Raw genomic sequence first — 17,334 nt, forward strand, 5'->3', positions numbered from 1 at the left:
GGATCAAATATTCTAATTCTGATATTTATGTGCATTTTCTTATTACTATTTTTATGAACGAATACTTTCAGTTGTTAGTATGTGATGGCGAATTTTTTGGAAATATGTTAGAATATTTTTTATGTTTTCATTTGATTAATGAATATTAAAAGACATATTACAGAAGTACATACTCTTTCAAAATAAAACTGCTTATTATTAATGAAAAATAAAATTTTTTTGGTTAATATGTCTTCTCATATTTAAATTTGTTATGTGGGAATTTATTGTATTTTAAGAAAATAGTTACTTTTCTTGGAAACAGTGAATGCAATGATCTATGAAACTAGATATCCTGATTGATTTAGAAAAGTTGTTACAATTTTTTTAATATTAATATAATTCTGAATCTTATACATTAGATGAATAATCTGTAATTATAATTAAACGTTGTCTATTTGCCAACAACATATATCTATATCAAAATAAAATAAACTTATTTTTTTTACAAATATATTATGTTGTTTATTCAGTTGCAATTTTTAAACTGTTTAATAATTTTATTATTTTATAATTTACATTTCTTGTTTTCCCAGTATTGTAATGATATTTAAATTTATTTCTGTATTATAGCTAATTATACTGATTTTCATTATGGTTCTTAATTTTTAATATAGTAAAATATTATAATAATGAAATCATCATAATTTACTTTTATCAGTTACATATCATTGATTTGGTACCTTTTTTCCTGGCACTGAAAGAAATCTTAAAATTGATAAATTTTAATCATGTTACTTATAAATAAAATACTAGAAACAAACGGGAATTTATTTAATATTAGTAAAGGAAAATAATAATATTTTAATTTGATTCTAATTATAGTAACAATTAAATAATTGATATTGCTTATATTTGAAGCTTTTGTTTATTTAAACTAACTAATCTATATATATAATTGAGATGGGTTGATAATAATAATGATGATAATAAGCACAGAGCCCAAATGGTTAGGAGTTGAAAGTTGAAATTTGGTACACAGTTAGGGTACGTCATGAGAACAAACACTAAGAAGGAATTTTTTAAAATTCTTCCCCTTGGGGGAGAGGGGGGATTGAGGCTTACCCTGAAGAACTCGGCTTCTACTGTACTATTTTAGATGCTGTTTTTGCATTTTTGATTGCATTTTAGTAGGGTATGTACACTAAGAATGGATTTTTTGAAATTTCCCTCGTGGGGGAGATATTGTTAATACTTCCCCCCATGGGGAAGTGTTAAGAAAAAGCGGCATTCAAGATTTACAGGTGCAGATGTGGTTTTTTGTGTTTTTGCGGGAAATCGAACATATTTTTAGACCCCTCTAAAAATTCTCTAATTAGTCTAGAAACAGGGGGACCTAATTCTTTCATTCTGTGAAAAAGGGCAAGATATGGCTATAATGTAATAATCTTAATCTTCGCTATTGTTACTTTTTGCCCGAGCAGTGCCGGGCTTATTTGCTAGTATAAAAATAAGTCATTGAGATGTCAAATAACTAAGAATAAAACAGCGTATTTTAAAATGATGGTATTTTTATTTTGTAAAATTTTTCATTGGAATATTATAATTTTGCCACTTTTAATAACCATTTATATTATATTTGTCAAAATATTTCAATGCTCTCTCTATAAGGAAATGTGCTGTGTTTGCTACAATATCCAAAAAATCATAATAATATATATTTCAAGGTTTGGATTTTTCTGAAAATTAATAGGTATTACAAAATTGTCATATACATTTTAGGCTATTTTTTATTTATGATGGCTATTTTGAATTTAACTTATAAAATATCTATATAGTATACTGTACATACATACACTAATAAAAGCTATACCTCAAAAATAATTTGTTGTTATAAAATTAATTACATTTAAATATTGTATATATATTTTAAATTGATTATAGATAATATTATCATCATTTATGTGGATAGATAAAAAGTTTAATCATTTAATAAAAAAAAGACGATATACTTTATATATTTCATTTAAAAAATTAATTCAAGTGAATTTAGGAAATTTTTATTTTTCAATTTTATTTAACTTGTTCTTGTTAATACTTTTTTTAAAAGTTGTTGCATATAAGAATTTAGCTGTATTACATATGATAGTAATAAGGTTGATCAGATATATTCTGGCATACAATTAATTTCACAATGACTCGCCTTCTGCCATTGATTTTAGCACTAAAACACTAAACATAATTTTTTGACATCTCTATGATAATTAAAATATGAGATTTCATTTTCCATTGTGCAATATTATTAATCTTGTATGAAAGATGATACTGATTTAGTTTATGATGAATCAGAATATAATTTAAAGTTTTATTTAAAATATATATATACACAGTAAAAGCAGCACATTGAAATTCTGCTAGACTGATAACATTAAATGGAGTATACATATATAAACATCTTAAAGCTTGATGATTACCAGATTAAATTGGGCTACATTATCACTATTAATAATCGTTAAATACCAAGCAATTTAGCACAAGAGGTAGGCATTAGATGCTGTTTCTTATTAAATTGAATAATTATAATTAAATAAATATTTATTAAATAATTAGAAAATTCTGGAAGAAAAGAATTGGCCTGGAGCCTTGAACCTGCAACTGCTGCTGAGTAACTAGTATGGCTATATCAAAATTAAATATGTCTGGAAGTGAAGAATTGGATGGATATCTGGGTAGCATAAATGGCAATGCATTTACACTGTAAGTGGCAGTTGTGGGTCTGAGTTCTGGTCTGGATCAATACTTTTCTTCCAGAATTTTATAAATTATTTAATAAATTAATAATAATACTGAGTAATTTGCTAGAAGTAGGTTAATGCCTACCTCTAGTGCCAAATTACTCAGTATTTAATAAATATTAGTAGTGTATTACTACTACTAATATAGCCTGATTTAATCTGGTAATCTTTTGGCTTTAATTAAGTGGACTAAATGAATAAGAATATAGTTAGTGGAAATACTGGTTTTATTGACTCTAACATTAAAAGGACATGTTAAAACAATTATAACATGTATGACTTGAAGATTTATTAATTATAATAATTATTTTTTATGGAATGTATCCTACTTGTCTATGTATATATTGTCCACTTGAACCTTGTTTATTAATAGGACTTATACTGTTGAAGTTTCTGATTAGCAAAGAGAGGTGATCTTATTCAAAAGTCCAAACAAAATATCTTTATTTTCACCTGTACTCTTTTTTTGTGTGTTTTGGATCTGAAGGCCCTTCTTCAGCAGGTCTGCATTCTGTAAAATATGTTCTATTCTATAACATACTTCATTCTATTTGGGTGTAATGTCATTGTTTTTAAAAAAGTTTTTATACAATTGTTATAGAATGTAAATCTGTTGAAGAGTCTTCAGGTCTGAAACACACAAAAAGAGTGTACAGGTGAAAATAAAGATATTTTGTTTTGACTTTTGACTAAGATCACCTCTATGCTAATCAGGAACTTCACCAGTATAATAAGTCCTATACATCTACAAAGCCGAATATTGTTGGGCTAGAAAATACTACTGTTTGTTTAATAATAAGTCCTATTAATAAACAAGGTTCAAGTAGATAATATACACACAGAAATGTAAAACAGTAAGGACATAGTGGTAAAAAGAATTAGTAACCTACTTGGTTTGTGTTGGTGTCTAGAGCTATCAACACACTAAAAACCTTTTTTATGTCCTAGTACAAATAGTTTTAGATAAAAACTAATATTTTCGACCAGAACTTGGTCTTCATCAGGCTATTGACCAGTATAAAATTCAAAACTGGAATTTGAACAATGTGTTTAAAATTATTTTAAATTCCAAATTATTTAAAAATTGGAAACGAATTTTCACCGTACATGCTACTGAAGTGATAAAGATATTGTTACATACCCACAAATAAATAATACGATGTATTTGCTGGTGTATAAACGTTAGCAATATACTAGTGTTGTTTACACTTTTTCTCATAGCGCCACCTCCATGCATATGAAATATTGGCAGCATCTCTTACATTAATACAGTTGTCGCCAAGGCCGGCTTTGTATATTTCCAATGCTTCAAGGTTGCAAAGGTGTTGAACCTGATCTGACATTTTTACCAATTTGGCCCTACGGAGGTCGGCTTGTATTTCAGGGTCTGTAGCATAGGCAGCTAGGATGGTAGAATGCCTTTGGTTGGTGATATCATACCCGTGTTCCTGTATTCTTTTGCTTAGTGAGTGCTTCGTGGATGCAATGTATACTAGATCTCGCTGGAATCTGTGGTCTCTGAGAGGAATCATAGAGACACCCAGTGCTCGACTTTTCTCTGTCCTGTCTTTGTCATTGCGTAATAGCCCATATATTGTGTTAGATCTCTTATATGCGATCTTTGTGTCTTTACGGTTAGCAATTTCTTTATAAATGGAACTTAGGTGTTGGTTGTATTGCACCACTGTGCATGATTGGTTGTTACTATAATTATGGGTGTCTATCTGTGTGCTGTGTGTGTGGCATGCCTTTAGCAGATTGGCGTACCTGCATGATAAATTATGCATCATGCTTCGATCATACCTGTGCTTTACCACTATGTTTTCAATGCACTTTAGTTCTGCCACATCATCCTCCCATCTAGTGTGGTGTGTGTATGCCCTTCTAGTTAGCATACAGAATGCAGAGATCTTGTAAGAAAAAGAGTCTGCAGAGTTTGCTAACCGTAAAGGCACAAAGATCACATATAAGAGATCTAACACAATATATGGGCTATTACGCAATAACAAAGACAGGACAGAGAAAAGTCGAGCACTGGGTGTCTGTATGGTTCCTCTCAGAGACTACAGATTCCAGCGAGATCTAGTATACATTGCATCCACAAAGCGCTCATTAAGCAAAAGAATACAGGAACACGGGTATGATATCGCCAACCAAAGGCATACTACCATCCTAGCTGCCTATGCCACAGACCCTGAAATACAAGCTGACCTCCGTAGGGCCAAATTGGTAAAAATGTCAGATCAGGTTCAACACCTTTGCAACCTTGAAGCATTGGAAATATACAAAGCCAGCCTGGCCAACAACTGTATTAATCAGAGAGATGCTGCCAATATTTCGTATGCATGGAAGTGGTGCTATGAGAAAAAGCGTAAACAACACTAGCATGTTGCTAACGTTTCTACACCAGCAAATACATTGTATTATTTATTTGTGTGGATGTAACAATATCTTTATCACTTCAGTAGCATGTACAATGAAAATTCGTTTCCCATTTTAAAATAATTTTAAACACATTGTTCAAATTCCAGTTTCAAATTTTATACTGGTCAATAGCCTGACAAAGACCAAGTTTTGGTCGAAAATGTTAGTTTTTATCTAAAGCTATTTGTATTGGGATATAAAAAAGGTTTTTAGTGTGTTGATTTATCCTTCCCAGCGATTGTGTGAGAAGTTGGTCTAGTGCTATGCTGACATAGCTGGTCAAGTGCTAGTCAAGACAGCTACAGAAAACTTACTGTGATTTTGTGCTGTTCATGCACATTTAAACTTTTTAAGTATGTGGCATGTTTTTAGCATGGAAGCTTTCTGTAATATATAGCTTATGTGCTAATGTTAAGGCGTGATGTTTCCAGATTTTTGTATAGTGTTGTGCTTGTGCAAGTAAGGACCATTGGCAGAATAAGTACTTGGACATTCTTCACAGGCACTTTATTTTGTAGGCAAGTTCTTAGTATTTACTCATTTTTTTCCAGTAAAGGTATTTTGTATGTTATGGGTCTGTAATAAATGGGAAAAAATTTTTACAACTGAAATTTTTACACATAGCATGAGGATATCATGGAAGCACAGCTTTGGTGTAAAATGCCTGCAAAAACCTAGTAGTTGCAGAAAAATCACTGCTACTGTACATGACCATAGGTTAAAATAGTTTTGTGCAATATATTATTTAGCATGCAGTTTTGCAAAGTAATCTAATAAAAAAAACTTACATAATTTGTGTATGTTGCTGTATGGAAAGTGGTTATGGAGTATTTCACATAAATTTACAAAGTACAAAAGCAATATTTTAAGGCAGTGGTTCTCAATCTTTTTGAAGTCGGGGAACACTAAACTTTCACATTGTTTTCCACGGAACACTTACAATACATCAGCTTTAAAGCAGTGGTGGCAAACTTTTTGAAATGAAGCGCACTTGGTCTAGTACAGTGATTCTCAAAGTGGGGGTCGTGACCCCTAAGGGGGTCGCAAAAAATATTTGGGGGGCCGCTGAAAACTTGATGCCAGATCAAATTTTTTTCAAATATTTTATAAATTTACTACGGATTCATGTTTAGAAATAATAGAAATAAAAAATATACAAAATAATTTTTACTTAAATAAATTGCACATATAAATAATAAAAACAATATAGATATTTAAATACAAGCCTAATATTCATAAATTTGTGCGCTATTGGGAATCCTTGAGTTCCACTCTGGGCCTAAACTATGATAGAACAACATTGTCATTTGGGAACTGTGTTAGCTAGCAGCGTTGCGTCTGTAGGCGAGTCGAGTTAGAAATACAGTAGAGCATCGATTATCCGAAAACCAATCGACCGAAAGTTTTTCGGTTGGCAAATTTACATTTCCGCTAGTGCTGTGGCGCTGCAATATTTGGCTATGTCTCGGGCTACTCCGATATTATTTTAGTTGATATGTGTTTTTAGCTGGCAGCGCAGGAGCGACCACGAGAAGGTACTTAACCCCCTCCCTTCGGGATGTTTTCTTACACATAGTCATTCTTCGGGGGCCCTTTGAAATTTTTAAGTGCAAAAGGGGGTCGCGGACCAAAAAGTTTGAGAAACACTGGTCTAGTAGATGATGACATTGGTGTTTGCTAATTACATTCCCATACAAAAATTATTTTACATTGTATTGATTTTCTTTTTGCAACAATTTTTAATTGTATATTTGTTTTTACACGGCTTCACGGAGCACCCGTGTTCTGCAGACCATGGATTAAGAACCACTGTTTTAAGGGTTGGTAGTGGGGCAATTTGTAAAACATGAATTGTTCAATATTTATCTACATGCAACTTTGTAGACATAAAAAAAAGATGCAATGTTTGTTTAAACGTTTTTGATATCTCTCACTAATTGGCAGTTATTCCACAAAAGAAGAAATTAACATTTTTTGCAATTGTGGTCACATGTATCATATTCTAAATTTTGTTCTCTACAAGTTCTAAATAAAAGGGGTTTTCTTTTTATATTTTGTTAGTTATTTTCCAAACATGAGTAACTTGCGGATGTAAACACTTGACAAACTTTCCTTTTATTCATGTGAAAACTTTTAGGTCAGGAGGAGGTAGTATTTGTGTGCAGGCTTTTCATATATTATATTTGCTATTAGATCATCTCAATGTAAATAGTCAGTTTGTGATAAAAGCTTGCAACCTAACATAAACAAACATCACTAAACCCAATAAATTTGTAACGATGTAATCCAGTAGTTGTTTGGTTTTACTAATGTGATGTGTTATATAATTTGTGCACAACATTGCATTTCTTGCAAGTTTCAACTGTAAGTGTTGTTTTTTAAAATGTGCTTTCTGCAGTTTCTTGTATTTATGACCTGGTTTTGTGTGGCAATCATGAACTATTCTGTCTCTCCAAAGAGGCATCCTTGAGTCAGCTAGCAGTTTGATGCATTTCTGTCAACATGTTTCTGGCTGGAGACCATTGGGGTTCTTTCTTACCATGGAGTAATTTCTGAGCCCAAGACTGCCTGGTAGTGTCTTATTATTATTATTTAATTAATTATTTAATAACAATTCATTTAGTGTTGTTTGCCTGCTGTTTTTTTCAGTATTGTTTAACACTAATGGATAGCATATGAAATGGAAGAAAATTTATATGTTACCTAAAACTAATAAATTTTTAATGTTTAAAGCAATAATTAGGATTGATAACAAAAGCTGTAATTTGTAGTAAGTGGATTTACTATATTAGATTAAATATGTTTACATTTTCATTTTAGGGCTGTTAATTTGTTTTATTTATAATAACTTTAATGCTTTTAGGATATACTTAATTTTCAGAAGCAAAATTTAATGTTAAATAGGAAATTTTTGATTTGAGTATTTTTAAATTATCTGCAAAATTTTGTGGATTGTCAAAAATTATTATTCTGAAAATTAAGTACTGTATTTTATTGGTGATACATCAGAAAATTATTGAAATACATAGCAAAAAAATGTTCATGAGAATTATCTTGTAGTGGGCATGTGAAGTAACTTTTCTTTTGCGGATATCTCCTACGAGATACATTTTGAAGTTATAAGTTTTTGATTTTGATGTTATGCTATCATTGTGAGTTTCATTAGTGTTCATTGTCAAGTTATTTTAACTATAAAGCTATTATTTTGTTAAGTAATAATTGTTTTGTTTTTATATTTGTATCATCATATATCTCCTTCAATAATGCAGAAATTTTTCTTTTTTTTTAATGTCTTCTTTATTCTTTACAATTCTTTTTATTAATGTTGTCTTCTTTATTCTTTACAATTCTTTTTATTAATGTTGTTTTTGCTTTCATTATAAAATATTTGTTGTATAAATTTTATTTAACTGCTTTATTTCTATTGTAATATATATTAACTAATAATCAATTATATAAATGATGCTATTTTATTGCTTTTCTAATTAAAGATTTATATCAAATTAAAGAATAATAATACATCATAATCTAAATGATATATATTAGTGATAAATTTTTTGAAGAATTTGCTTTTTCTGATGTATTAAAATTAGAATTATATATCTAAAACACATTTTTATTAATGTTGAGTTTTGCAATTTATTACAATTGCAGCAGATAATAACAATATCAATAAGATAATATTTGATTGGCAATTGTTCCACAACTGAGTCTATTACAAACAGGTAAATGCAAATGAAAACAAGATTTTATGAGAATGATATTTGATCAACTTAGTTTCCCTGTCTTAATTCATTCATGAATTGTGTATTGTTTGCATGAAGCTGTGTTAAAATTTTGATATTATACAAATTGCAGTTGTTGAAATGATAGACAAAGAGTAGATGTTAAACTTTGTTGAAAATTTGATAACAAATGATGAAACTTAAAATCTTTAATAAGATCCAGAAACAAACGATGATTGGTAATCAGCAGGTTTTCTAATATATACACATTATAAAGATATTTAATCTAGTATTTAGTGATAAATAGATCATACTTTAATAACAAAACTAAAATCATTTGAATTTTAGTTATTTTTTTATACCAAATACTGGATAAAAATACATCTTTACTATAGTGAACACCACTAAGTATAGATTATAAAGTTGTGTAGGATATAAACAAATTTGATTTCAAAAATTAAAAATGATATTAGTAATATTTTTAGTAACAGGAATTATTCATACCATAAGAAATTTGTTTGTCCAGATCAAAAATAAATAAAAGATGCTATGTTCAAGTTTTAAGTTATTTGGTTGAAAAATAAATAAAACACCAAATAAGACTTAAGTTTTATGGAAAATACATTATTCTCACTATATAACAATGCAGCAGGAACTGATTTTGTAATCAAGAACTGAGTCACTCTCATTACACTCTTATTTTATATGATAAATTAATAATTTAATTTAGTTATAAATATTTTAGTTATAATTTAATTTTATAACTAAAGTACTAGATTTTAAATTTTTTCAATATGCAATAAAAAAATATGTATACTAAAATATAGTTGAAAAAGTTTTCAAAAGCTTTGAGTAAGTGAAAAAATGCATAGGTTTTTAAGGAGACCATGTTGAACTAGTAAGGTTTTTTTATTTTTAATATGTTAGACTTGTATATTACAAAGTTCTATATTATGAATTTTTCTTTTCAATGAATTTTACTTTCCTGACTGTTATGTATACGTAACAAGGGAAAATATTCACATAATGTCAAATTTGACCCTCAGAGTTTTTGCGAATTTCCATATTATGAGACCCCTGAACTCCCCAAAAAAGACAAAAAAATTCTGTTTGTGTATGGAATCTATTTTGCTTAATATGTCAGGACTGGGTGAAGATAAATGAAATTTGGCAAAAGCTTGTATGTAAGGGGCATTGATGCTATTAAATTTTGGTTGTGGTGAAAGGTCAAGGGAATGGAGAAATAGAGGGTGGTCACATATCATATCTCACGAGTAGTCAGACTTAAAGAGTTTACTTGTTAGCATTTACACTGTTTTATAAAACTCATCTCTACCCTCAAAGTTAAGTCTTTTGCTATTTTATAATAATTAAAAGTATATAAAGTTTTTATAACAAAATATCATAACAGATGGTGCCACATACAATTTTAGTTATTTAATTTGATTAATAATACAAATGTTATTTTTAAAATAAAATCTCATAAAAGCCAGGAAAATTATGCAACTCATTGCTCGAATTTTTGTAAAATGTTGAAAATACTTTTTTTACATTTAAAAATATTCCTATTTAATAAAGTTTAATTATATATAACAAACTTACAAAAGTTGAATGAATAAAACAAAATTGTAGTTTGCTCATCAATAAATGCTAAAATTGGCTATAATGATGACTCATTTCTACAACTATCATTTTTCCATATGGCAGTTATAAGTACACTAAAGTAGTCATAATAACTGCTGTAGATTTTTGTTCAATAATAGTGTGATTAAAGATCTCATCATGAGTAAAGTGCTATTTGTATTATAACACTATTACTTGTAAGACTACTACATCTAACAAATGTTTCAAATAGGGACTTTTTATGATACATTCAAAACTGTAAGAAATTACTTTTGTCAGTAAGAAAATGTTTTGATGGAATTTTAGTTTGTTCAAATAGTTAGAATCATTCATTGGAAATAAAAGAATTTGTGGTAAAAAGCTTATAGGATAATTAATTACAGATAATTATTGGCTATTTTTTAATCTAAATATGTAAGAGCATTTATTTCAAGTATAAAATATTTTTGTTTTATTTCCATGAAAACTATTATAAATTTTGTTCATTTTTTAAATGTGAAATGCTTATATAATGCTTTATTTTGTTTTTACTATAAGCATACGGCATTTCAAGAAGTCATTCAACCCATGGAAAAACTCATTAGTTTCTTAATACTTGTTCTCACTTCCTGGTGGTGGTGATGTTATGACATTATTGATTCCTAGAGACAGGGCTGGATTTACATAAGGGCATTTGGGGCCTGTGCCCAGGGCCCCCACAAAACTAAAAAAAAAAAAATTATGTTTAAACAATTTTTTTTCTATTACCGCGACAGCCTAGTGTGGGCAACAGGCAGAGAAAATCAAACCCGGGAAAAAACCTATGAAACATCGGAAAATTTTGGGAAAAAATTTCACATAGGTATTTTTCAGTTAAATTAAAATAATTAGTTTTACACAATAAAATATATGTATATTTACAATAACCTTATTTTTAAATGAAATTTACAACTTCCTAGTTGAAATCTAATTGAAAGTACAGTATTTTGTGTAAATTTTCTAAATCATCAAATTTGCCTACTCTTAAAGGGGGGACCCCACCGAATTTGTTCCCAGGGCCCCTGGATTGGTAAATCTGGCCCTGCCTAGAGACCTGTAGATCTAACATTGATTGACTTGAGTCCCCTGATTTTATTTATTTATTTGAAGGGCTGTATATATAACAATTAAATTATCCTCACTTACTTGCCCAATTTCAGGCTAACATTTAGAACATCATGAATGCCATATCTGTGGAGACCTTTTTGAGAAATTTCCCACATGATAAAAGTTTTTGGTAGTTATGGTCAACTTGACATTTAATGTAAAAATAAACTACAGTAAGACCCCGCTTAACGCTGCCTCGCTTAACACTGATTCAATATAATGCGGTCTGCTTGATGTCTAAAAAATGCTCAAAAGTTATGCCGATTCAAATTAACGCAGTATTTCATTGATTCGTATATAATACAATTATTCCCAAACACGAACCAATCAGCAAAAGGTGGCAATTCGTAGCGCCGTACTTACCTTAAATCTATGTTTGTTTTGTGCAATCTTGGAAAAAATATAACATCATGGATGCCATAAGAAATATCGACTTTGCTTGGCAAGAATTAACTGATAAATGCATGAACAGAGTGTGGAAGAAGTTATGGCTGAAGGTATCCAAGAATTCTCATCAAGAAGCGCGTATCGTTGATCGTTAAGTTGACAATTTTGTCAACTTAATCGATACAGGAGATGTAGACAAGCAGGATATTGGGTGAGTTACTGCAGGTTTCTGGTAAGAGCCTTGCCAATGACAACCTTCAAGAACTGGCAGAACAAGAAATTCATGTAGAACTGGAAAATAGAGATTCTGAAGACAAAGAACCCAAAAATTTTCTCTATAGTTTTCCTTAGTAAAAACTGGATAATGATAACCGGAATCGTTGATCAAATTGTAGTGAATGGTCCAGAGTTTGATAGGAGTGCCAAAGCAAAACAAGGAATTTTGGATGCGATCTTCTGCTACAGACATTTGCTTAAGGAAAAAAAGCTACCAATGAAACTACACGACTTCATCGCAACAAACAAGAATTTAAGAAGAGCCAGGACCTTTGTCACAAAAAATTAACTTTACATTTCTGTGCGCATATGTTTGTGTGTTATTTAACATATATTATTATGCAAAAGTTTATATAAAAGTAACTTAAAATTATAGTAAAATTTGCTTATTTTTTGGTTGCGTGTTTCCCTATCCCTATTTACTCTATGTTAAAATGATCTCGTTTAACGCTGTTTCGCTTAGCGCTTTTTCGTCTAGAAACACATACGCTGCGTTAAGTGGGGTCTTACTGTATTATCCATGGGTTTCTGAAGATGTTGTATAGGGATATTTCTGTGTGGAATAAAATAGCATTATAGTGTAGTGTTTTCCTTTTGTATATTTTCTATTTAATGAAATTTTTGCATTTCCTGAAGGCAATTCATTATACAGTTGTTTAATTGTAGATATACAACTATATATTTCAGTGTATATAATGTTTCACCAAACTTTTTTATCAACTAATCAGAACAACGGCAAAGCTCTTCAGATATTTTTGACCTTCACCAAAGAAAACAGTTTTATAATGGAATGCTTGGATCATGGAACATGTACTTCAAAATTTGATCATATGGAATTTGCCATTTGAATGTAGTTTTGTCTTCCAAATTACAAATGCTCATTGGATGCATGTTGATTTCACAGCAATGCAATGTACCAGACCTGTCATGCCCTGGAAATGGACTTCTCTCTTTTTAATTGATGCCCTTCATGGTGGTCTTAAAAATTTCTAGGGCTTCCATATCTCTAATGTCTTCAGCTTGTATGATCTTCCTTAAAAGAGTGACTTGTTGAAATATAGGAACATCATTCTCATTTGTGGCATATACTGATAGGGCAGTGGTAGTTTTATTTGTTTTATGTCATACTTGTGCTCTTTGGTTCATTTCAATAATGACCTTTTTGTTGAACCAATATATATTAAGTTTCTGTCATATATGTTAACATCTAGGGAAAACTCATAAATTCCAGACACACACTGTTAAACTAGCATATAATAAACTATAAATTAGGTTCAATAATGTACAATTATACATATAATTGGATGTTGGCATTGAAAAATTGGTTAGGTTGACATGGTTTTTCTTTTTTATGGTTGTCTCCACATTCTCATCTGATTGAAAGCTATCAATCTTATTTCTAAAAGTTTGTTGTGAACAAAACATACAAGATGATTTGTCTTTGTTGGAAAAGAACAAGAATTTTCAAGTATATTGTAGTGTTAAAATGATATAAAACTTGCTAACACTTGTCACAACTTATTGCAAAGTGATATTAATGACCTTGATGCCTCATTTAAGAAACTTAATTTACAAATTAATATTAGTAAAACCAAAATCATGATTTATAGCCTGGTTAGAGCTTGTTACAGAACTTTTTATATTGATAACCACATTTTAGATTTAGTTGAAACTGTTCAGGACATTGGTGTTGTCTTTGATTCAAAGCCTTCTTTTAAATATCATATTGAACAATTAACTAAAATAGTCTCAATCCATAGGGGGGTATGTTGTGGAGAAATTTCAAAGTAATTTCAAGTAAAAGTACACTTCAGGCTTTATTTTTTACTAATGTTCAAACTTTAATAGATTACACTTTACCCATATGGGCATCAACCTCTGCTTCCACTCTGCATAAATTTAGAGTTAGCTAAAATCTACCACCTTTTAAATAAGCTTGAAAATCTCCCTTCTACTAATTCTCTTGAGGTTACTTGTGTGCTTGGGTTTTCCTTGTTTTTTTTTAAACGAATTGATTATTTTGACAGAATATATTCTTATAAATATTTTAATGATCCCCTCCGTTCTAAATTTTTTCTTTTACAGGTTCCTTTTTTAACTAGATATTCTACCTGTTTATATTTTTCGTTCGCCTGCTTTAACGTTACAACTTAAATTGTTTTTCTACAGATATCAAAAGACTGTTGTAATCATTAAAGATTTACTCTTTCTTGATTTAAAAAAAAAATTTAAATCCAGTTGTAAAAAACTTCTTTGATCACGTTCTGCATTAAAATTTTATTTTAATTTTTTTAACATGTATATGTTTTTTATTAATTGTAGTTTTAGACCTATTTTTAACTTTATGGGTCGTTCTTGTTTTGTTATTGGGGTCAGTCATCATTGTTGTTGTGACATCGCTGTAACATTTTGTAAATAAATAAACTGTGTGTGTTAGGATTATTTGTTTATGGACATAAATTATTATGTAAAAATGATTAATATTGGATCAAAATATCATCAAAATTATATTTTGATGTATAATAATAAACTAATAATTGCAGTATGCAAGAATATGAAACTTGGGAACATATATTCTTTCATTGTTTGAAATTTCAACCAAGTAGGGAAAGATATTTGATGAGATTTAAGTCTTGGAAAGATATTACAGGTATACCTCGAGTTACGTCGTCCTCAATTATATGGCGTTTGTCAAAAAAGTATATGGAAAAATATAAATCAAGTTTAAGTCATTTTATTCGACTTTACATCCGTCCACCACAAATACTGAAGTCGTAATATCACTAGAAAAGCATTAAAAGCACATAAAATCATATTAAAATATGTACTGTACATTTACAGTAAATGTTAATATAATCATCATAAATCCTAGAGAACGAAACATGAAAACATCTGTGTTTCTGTGTTGTCATCTTATTTAGCGGTCTTTAAGTGCTCATTATTGGTGTTTTCCACGGTAGTTCCAATATCTACCATTTGGCATCATTGTCAGCATCACTCGATATTGGTAAATTTAACATAAATTAGTTTATTTTCTACTATCACAAAATAATTTTAATAACTGTATTTGTTATTTAATCTGTCTTATTTTGTTTTAAAAAATAATCTTATTTTATAATGTCTTAGAGAAACCACATTCACAAATAAAGAGTCTGCGATGTACTGTAAACATCACCAAATTGTAAGCATATACATTTACAAATATGTACTGTACGTACAGTATTCATAAATTTAGATTACTTTTCTGTACTATATTAAAAACTAAAATTTATTTGTTTGTAAGCTTAAAATAGATTCTTATTAACCATATATTATTAAAAATGCATTTATAAATAAAATACAGATCTGGGAATGGTAATTTGTGGTTTAGCCTAGTGACAAGTAAATTCGACTTATTTCATTTTTCGACTTACGTTATCTCTCTTGGAACCAATTACTGACGTAAGGTGAGGTATACCTGTATTAATTTATCATGTTTTAAAAAATTTATTATTATTCTGCATTTTATTTTGTATTATCTCATACTAAGCTATTATTATTACTATAATTGCTTAGTACAAGATAACACAAAATAAAATAAAATAATAATATAAACTTTTATATTAGAGTTTAACTAACCCCCTTTATAACAAACTAAGGTTCATGCAATAAAGAACTGAATTGAATATGCATGTTACCACTGCAGGTAATATGCAGGAAATTATGATAATTTATAAGTTGTTTAATCTATTCAGTGCCAGATCAATTGGGTTCATTCTGTGGCTCAAGGATTTCTGTATCCATTTCAAACATATAAAAATGTAAAAAATGTCTTGTCATGTAATGTTTTTGTAAATATTTTTAATATATAATATATCTAATATTTTTAACCTTTTGAGTATCCTCCTGCTTATTATATTAAAAGAAATATCAACAGAATTTTTGGAGATGCTGTCAGAACTATTGCATTCACATGAACTGCTTCAATAAAAACATTATCCAAGAAAAAAATTTTAACTGTAAGACACACACACCTTTATGCTGAGAACTATAAATTTAAATTTAATCATAAAAAACAAACGTTTTCGGCCACTCCACTGGCCATCATCAGGTTAACTATAATCGAATACTATTTCGAACAACCCGTTCAAAATTGAAATAGATTACAATAGAACTCACGCGCTCAACTACGTAAACCAAATGTAATATAAATAACATAGAAAAATAAATAAAACAAAATAAATAAAATAAAACATGCCAATGGTACATGTAAACATAGCAATATCTATATATCTATAGGCAATCATTTGCGCCTAGTTAATGTGTTCTTGTGACTTTTTTAATTAGAAACTTCCAAGCTGATGGTAAAATGGTCGCATCTTTGTAATTTAAGCATTTTTTGGTTAAGCTGGACTTATAAATTTCACATTTTTCGGTTGTCGCTGCAAGTGTCGGCGAATGGACAGGTGTTATGATTTTGGCTTCTTCCCATTTAACAACGGATCCCTCCGTCTGCGCCATTTTTGCTAACGTTGTTGTGCATTTACTTTTCGTCACATCATATCTGTGTTCCTTAAGTCTTTTAGTTAGGCTTCTCGTCGTAACCCCGAGCTTGGAAGTTTCTAATTAAAAAAGTCACAAGAACACATTAACTAGGCGCAAATGATTGCCTATAGATATATAGATATTGCTATGTTTACATGTACCATTGGCATGTTTTATTTTATTTATTTTGTTTTATTTATTTTTCTATGTTATTTATATTACATTTGGTTTACGTAGTTGAGCGCGTGAGTTCTATTGTAATCTATTTCAATTTTGAACGGGTTGTTCGAAATAGTATTTGAATATAGTTAACCTGATGATGGCCAGTGGAGTGGCCGAAAACGTTTGTTTTTTATGATTAAATTTAAATTTATAGTTCTCAGCATAAAGGTGTGTGTGTCTTACAGTTAAATAGAGTCTGAGTGAGAGTAGGAAAAAAAAAAAAAAAATTTTATATTTCTGGCATTAAAATAGAT

The 17,334-nt window shown here is 29.5% G+C and overlaps 1 protein-coding gene across 3 annotated transcripts in view; it reads left to right on the forward strand.

The window, feature by feature from the left end:
* Positions 1-17,334, forward strand: part of LOC136987698 (uncharacterized protein CG5098) — a 121,460-nt gene that overhangs the window by 42,000 nt on the left and 62,126 nt on the right. The window lies entirely within an intron of this gene.

This window comes from Centruroides vittatus, unplaced genomic scaffold (genome assembly GCF_030686945.1).
Source record: "Centruroides vittatus isolate TY-2023 unplaced genomic scaffold, ASM3068694v2 scaffold_2569, whole genome shotgun sequence".
Taxonomy (NCBI): Eukaryota; Metazoa; Arthropoda; class Arachnida; order Scorpiones; family Buthidae; genus Centruroides; species Centruroides vittatus.